Source organism: Pteropus medius, unplaced genomic scaffold (genome assembly GCF_902729225.1).
Source record: "Pteropus medius unplaced genomic scaffold, Ma_sr-lr_union100, whole genome shotgun sequence".
Classification (NCBI taxonomy): Eukaryota; Metazoa; Chordata; class Mammalia; order Chiroptera; family Pteropodidae; genus Pteropus; species Pteropus medius.
Window position 1 is genome coordinate 1,581,429 of NW_024354501.1, and position 7,062 is coordinate 1,588,490.

Sequence of the window (7,062 nt, forward strand, 5' to 3'; positions counted from 1 at the left end):
GCAGCACCAGAGCGCAGCCACAGCGAATCGTGCTCCGTAGGGCCGGCCCCGCACAACATCCTCCACCGTAGTCACGACCCGTCCTCACAACTAATCAGCCTGAGGGTCAGGTCCTCCCACTGACAAGACAATAGCAAGCAAAGTGCAAGAGGCGGGCACACAGCCCACATAAAGGACACACCTGGAGCACCTGGCTCAGGGGACCAGGGAGACTACACCACTGGGCCCCACAGGACACCTACTACATAAGGCCACTCTGCTGAGCCAGGAGATACAGCAGCTCTACCCAATACGTAGAAACCAACACAGGGAGGCAGCCAAAATGGGGAGACGAAGACATATGTCCCAAATGAAAAACAGAACAAACTCCAGAAAAAAAACTCAACGAGCAATCTACCAGACGCAGAGTTCAAAACCCTGGTTACAAGGATGCTCAATGAGTTCAATAAAGAGGTGGAAAATGTAAAAATGGAGCTGGAAAACATAAAATACGACCGATCAGAAATGAAGAATACAATAGAACAGGAATCCACAGTAGATCAGATGAAGCAGAGGATCGAATCAGCAATTTGGAAGATACGGGGGCATAAAATACCCAATCAGAACAGGGGCCTCTGGGATGACATCGAGTATAACAACATTCGCATCACAGGGGACCAGAGGGAAGAAAGGAGCAAGCAATTGAAACCTGTTGGAAGAAATAATGGCGAGAAACTCCCCTAACTTGGTGAAGGAAATAGTCCTACAAGCCCAGGAAGCACAGGGTCCCAAACGAGATGAACCTAAGCGGGCCCACACCAAGACACAGCCTAATTAAAACGCCAGAGATTAAAGACAAAGAGAGAATCTTAAAAGCAGCAAGAGAAAAGCAGTTAGTTACCTACGAGGAAGCTCCCATAAGACTGTCAGCCGATCGCTCAATGGGAACTTGGCAGCCAGGAGAGACTGGCAAAATATTCAAAGTGATGAAAATCAAGGACCTACGTCCAAGATGACTCTATGCAGCAAGGCCGTCATTTAGAATCGAAGACAGATAAAGAGCTTCCCAGACAAGAAAAAGCTAATGGAGTTCATCACCACCAAACCGGTATCACAGGACATGTTAGAGAGACTTCGTTAAGAAGATGAAGGAAACAAAGATAAAAAATATGAATAATAAAATGGCAATAACCACATACACATTCGGGCAAGGTCTTCCATATTCTTTAGTAAAATTCTATGGTTTTCTCCACGTAGATCTTACGCATCTGCTGCTGGGCTTATTACCAGGTGTTTATCTATCTATCTATCTATCTATCATCTATCTATCTATCTATCTATCTATCTATCTATCTATCTATCTATCATTTATTTATTTACTTTTTTTGCAGTTTGGTGGGAATTCTTTTCTAATGGAATATGCTTGAAGGTAGGAAAACGTTTTTCCTCGTAGTTTGCTAGGAATTTTTGCTTGTTTTCTGTTATAATGGATGGTTGCCACATGTAGTCGAGTGCGCTTTTGGCCCCGTTGAGAAGGGCCACCTGGTCTGGCAGTTGCTGACGTGACCGCAGGGTGTTCCTTCACTGATCTGGAAACGTTCATGTGCCGAGTCACACGGTAGATTTTCTAGAGGTGAGCCATCCTTGCCTTCCTGAGAATGAAGTGCATCTGTGCTGGTCACGCGGTGGTGTTTTTTAGAACAAATTCGACTGGATTCAATTCGTTACCATTTTCTTTACGAGTTTAACATGTATTTTTACAAACGAATGCCCCAAACCCGATCTGCCCACAGCCTTCTCGCCCCGCCTGGGGCAAGCCCGCTCCTCCGGCAGCAAAAGCCTCGTGGTCCCCTGGCTTCTCTGCCCAGCCCCCTGCATGCAATCCTCCGACACACCCTCCGGGCTCTGCCTTCGCAGTCATTTCCCGATGGGCAGTTCACCACCTGCCACCCTGCCCAAGGTCTCACAGTCCTGCTACTCCCCACCCCCCAGGGATCACAGTGGTCCTTGGAAGCCGTAAGTCAGATCGTGTGGCTGGCACAGCCCTAGATCCCTAGCATGCCTTCCAGGGCCCATGCAATCCCCTGGCCGCATGTCCGACCTCCCTTCCGGCCACCTGTGCCTCTGGCTCTTGCTGGAACGTGCCGGGCACACTCCCACGTCAAGCCCGTGCCCCGGCTGGTGCCTCTGCCTGGAGCCTCTCCCAGATTCCTGCACAGCTTACACCTCCCCTTCGCCGGGTCCTTGTTCCAAGGTCATCTTCCCAGAACTTGGCTATTTAAAGTTGCAGCCGCCCCCACCTGCCTCTTCCTCTGATTAATTTTCCTCGCTGGCCCTTAGGTGTTGGTCCCTGTACCCCGCTATAAGCTCAGCTCCAAGAGGCGGGGTTCTCCCCTGCCCGCTCACTGCTGTGTCCCCAGCATCTGGTGCCTACAGGAGAGCCTCAAAACTACCTGTTGAAAAACTGAGGGGTGGGGGTGTTGGGGAGGGGCCGGAAGGGGGACTCCCCAGGCTCCTCAGCCAGACTCCAAGGGTGTGGGTCATGCCTTCAGGGTCCAGAGTCCTCCCGGGGGCAAGAAGTGGACACCAGGCCGAGCCCCGCCCACACCGCTTCTTGTCTCCCCATGTTAATTTATGACCGTGGGACTATTTTGCCCTCCAGGCTCAGTCTGCTCCCCTGCACGTGGCAGGCGACACCCACACCGTGCAGGAGAGAGGAGGCTCGGCCACAGCGGTGCTGACCTCCGGGCACAGCTTCCCTGAGCTCACTTTAGGGAGCACGTGTCGTAGTTTACAGCACGGCCACTGCCAGGACGCAGACCCCCGGCCCCCATGAGGGACTGAATCCTTTTGCGGGGGAGCAAGGCGGGCACCCCTAGAATAGGAATCACGGGTCACCCAGTACAGGAGACGCCTCAGTGCCACCCGATTCCCAGATGGAAGCACACGCGATGGCTGGGAGGCCGGGTCCCAGGCGGCTGGGCGCTCCGGTGGCCGTGTCCACCTGCTGTACTCCCGGGGCACGGAACCAGCTGTGGGGGGCCGTCTGCCCCGAGCCGTGCTCCCTGCCCAGCCAAATCCTCCCATTTGACCACCCTGTGCAGCCACCACTTTCTCAAAGTAGATTTACTTTCAATCGCCATTTGCTAAATCTGCCCCCATAAACCTTCGGGGGACGGAGGAGGGATTAGGGCTGATTACAGATGTCGCAGAAGGGCTGTGCGCCCGGGCGGGAGTCGGTGGGAGAGGCCGCTGGGGCCAGCACAGCTGTCCCTCGGCCGGCCCTGTGGGGCGCCGCCCGTGCCCACCCTGGGGTGCAGGAGGCAGGCTCATGGGCATGCACAGGAAGATGAGCGGCTCCTTCAAGCGGGGCTCACTCAAGAGCTCCACGTCCGGGTCGCAGAAGGTGAGTGAGCTGCGTGTTAGCCGGTGGGTCGCCGGCCCTGCCGTCTCAGAGCGCTGGGCAGCGGCCCCTGTCCTCCTGGGGCTGTGGCGGGCGAGCACCGGGCGTCGTGGCTTCTGACCTCCCGCATCGGGACCCCTTCTCGGGAGGAGGCCACCCTTTCCCGCCACCGTGCCCCCGCCTGTCGCCTGGCTGCTCCCACCTGTCACCTGGCTGTCCCCACCTGTCTCCTGGCTGTCCCCACCTGTCTCCTGGCTGTTCCTGCCTGTCACCTGGCTTCCCCCGCCTTGGCTGTTCCTGCCTGTCACCTGGCTTCCCCCGCCTTCACATGCACAGTGTGCGGCCCACAGGGAGGTTTGGGGGTATGAGCCATTCACATCCTCTGGCTGTGCTGCACGCACCCCAACAGTTGTGGGGGTTCGCACTCGCTTCTCGCACCACGACTGTCCCCGTTAGCTCCCCGCCGCTGGACACGAGGCTCACCTTTGTGCTCCTGCCATGTTTGTGGGGGCTCTGGGAGACACTGAGGGAGGACCAGAGTCACCCCCGAGGGCCCGGGAGGGCCAGGCGGCCCCCAGGACTCAGCAGACGCTGGGGAGGGCACTGGGACAGAGCCTTGCAAAAACCTGCTGGCTCGAAGCCTAGCTGTGCTGTCCCAGATGGCTGGGGTGGTGGCCCTGAGCACACAGGGCTGCCTCAAATGACTCCTTGGGCACAGGGGTCCTGGGCAGGCCACCACCTCACCCTTGTGCTCTGACCGCCGCTCAGGTGGGGTGGTGAGGGCCACCAGGAGTCCAGCCCAGGCCACAGCAGAGGCCTCTGGACACCCCCTTGCCGAGTGAGCCCCCAGAGCTCAGTGGGGTCTCTGCTTCGCCCAGGAGCTGTCCGCCACACGCAGAAGGCAGGGAGGCCCACAGACAGGGCGGCAGGCCTCGTGTGGGCAGACAGGACGTCGAGCACGCACGATGCGCCAGGCAGTGCCCCGGGTGCTGGGGACCTGGGCGCCGGAGCCAGGAAGTGGGGTGAGGCAGGGGGCCGCCCAAGGGAGCCGCGCTCCATCGGCGCTCAGCCCCTCGTCCAGATGTGGACAGACGCCAGGCCACACGCTCTGCAGGTCCTGACGTCCCATGAGTCTGGGGAGGCAAACGGAAAAACAGAAAAACAGAAAAACGGAAGGCTTTCTTAGTAAATAAAGACTAAAAACTCGCCTTCCTTTTAAGAATGAAAAAGCCCCATCCTTCGGGGCTCCATCGGGCACCCACCTGCTTTCATGAGCACTTGGGGCTGTCGGCATTCTCTGCAGAGACAGGGGGACACTCTGTCTGTGCAAGCCGGAGTGCTGGGCAGAAATAAAAGGCTCACGTGCAGCCCGGGCAGACGCCAGCACGCACCCCCTGCTCCCCACGCCACCCCCTCCCGTGTGTCCACGGTCCCTGGCTCCGTGGCCGTCCCCTGAACGCCCACCTGTCTGTAAGAGAAAGCAAGCCAACGAAAAGATGTTCCTGCCGAAAATCACTACAAATCGTCGACATTCGCCGACAGCACATTTTCAAGTTTCAGCTGACTGACCTGGCGGAACGTCAGAGGGAAGAAGGATTTTGAAGATGCGGGTGACCAGCCGCAGCAGCCAGGGCCACGCTGCAGTCTCCACAGAGCCAGCGTCCCTGCTGAAATCTGCGCAAAATTCGGTTTCTTAAAACAGCCAGAGAACCATACCCCCCCCACACCGCCCTGTCTCAGCTGGAATGCTGTTTTCTGGGGGCTGCGCATGATGTGACTTGGGGGGTCTAGCTTCTCAGAGACCAGGGTGGCTCTCGTGGCTGGCAGGCACCTCCAGAAGCCACCGTTTCTCGCCCGCTTTCCCAAGGCAGTTCAGAATCTCCCCGCACAGGTGACCTGGAGCCTCCGTGGTCCTAGGGTAGCCCGGAGCCGCTGGGGGGTCATTCCTCCGCCCCGCTGGCTCCCTTCATCCCCCCATCCCCCTTTCAAAGGCAGACACAGCAAAAACGGACTCGCTTCCTGCCTGGTCTCCCTGGCCATTTTCCCCTAAAGGGTCAGGGCTGCCCTCCCACTCGGGGTGCGTTAGGGTTGGGGGAGATGCGTGATTCCTAGGCATGGGGTGCAGGGCGTCTGCGGGCTGTCCCCTGACTGCAGGAGAGCCTGGGTGTGTGGCTCTGAGCAAGCCTCGGAGACCATCAGGCCACCCAGCTATTTCTCAGCCCACGGGACTGACACCAACCTGGGCCGCCGTCTGCGCTGGCGAGCGAGACAGCCAGCTCCCCGCTCCCACAGGATTAAACACACTTGCTCCCGAGGTGACCGGGAACAGCGCCAAGCCAGCCGGTGACAGCTCTCCCGACCTGAGCCGGGCGCCAGCATCTGACGTTTACCCCAAGACAGCACCCACAGGCGGTCGGGGAGCTTTACGGGTGGTCTACCTCCCGCTGACACAGAGCAGAGCCGCCCCCCACTTCACGAGGCCCCGAAGCTCCACCCAAGTCCACAGCCTCTGGCTGACGCTCGCTCGGGACTTAGACTTGCACGATGGAGAAGGGGACCCCTTCCCTGTGACGGGCCGGAGCGGGCCGCCCCGACGCCTACTGCCCTGCCACCCCGAGGCCCACAGCTCTGCTGCACCTGGGGGGTTTTCTGGCACCTCGTTGCTCTGTTTTTCAAAAGATCTAGAGGCCAAGGTCCTATTGTCCTTACCCCCCGCTGCTTGGGTCCATTTTGTTTGAGCATCTTAGGATGGGGAAGTCACCTTGAGGCTCTGTCCCCTTTTAGACCCCTGGGCTTAGCCTGAGTCACCCCCTTAGCCTGAGTCACCCCCTTGCCTCCAGGACACGTGAGGAACTTGGGGGGACATTAAGGACACCATGGACAGCCTTAGTGATCTCTGAACCCCCTCTCCTTCCTGGCCCCTGCTGACACTAGTCCAGGGTCGACCTCCAGAACGCAGCGGGTCAGAAGCCACTGGCCAGGCCCGCCACCCCGAGAAGGCAGCTCAGCTGCCATGCTCCCCCCTGGGGTCTTGGGACCCCTCCCCTGGCCCTTTTCAAATCAGCTCCCTCCCCAAGGGCGTCTCAGCTGCTACAGAAGGTCATGGTTTTCTGCACATCGGCCCCAGAGACAGCCCCTCATGTGAATGCAGGGAAAAGTCTAGAGGAAGCCTGTGTGACCTCCGGTGACATCACGCGGTCGGACGGCAGGTCGGTGCCGCCGTGCATGGGCCTCATCGGCATCCTCGACTCTCAGCTTGGGGACAGCACCCACGGCTAACGGGGGAGTCGCTCGGGGTGCAGGAAGGAATCAGGAAGGAGACCCCGGACTAAATCCCAGTTCAGCTGTGTGGGCACCAGGCGGCCAGGCAGCCTCTCTGGGCCTCAGCTTCCTCACCGGAAAATGAGTCGGCTCTGCCTGGGCCTCTTCATTAGGAAATTCCTTGCTTTCTACATATTTGTCACCATTAAAGAAACGAAAACGCTCGGAACGAGCCACGGGATGAATTTTTCGAAAACAGACAGAAAGGCGAAGGAAACCCGTTTGTCCTCAGATAGTAGCTCGCGGGAAACATGGCACGATTCTTTATTAGTGTCCTCTGCAAACCCGCCGTGGAGTTTCTGTAAAGACACGTGCCCCCGCCTGTCACCCGGCCCCCGCCCGGCCCCTCCGCCCCGCCG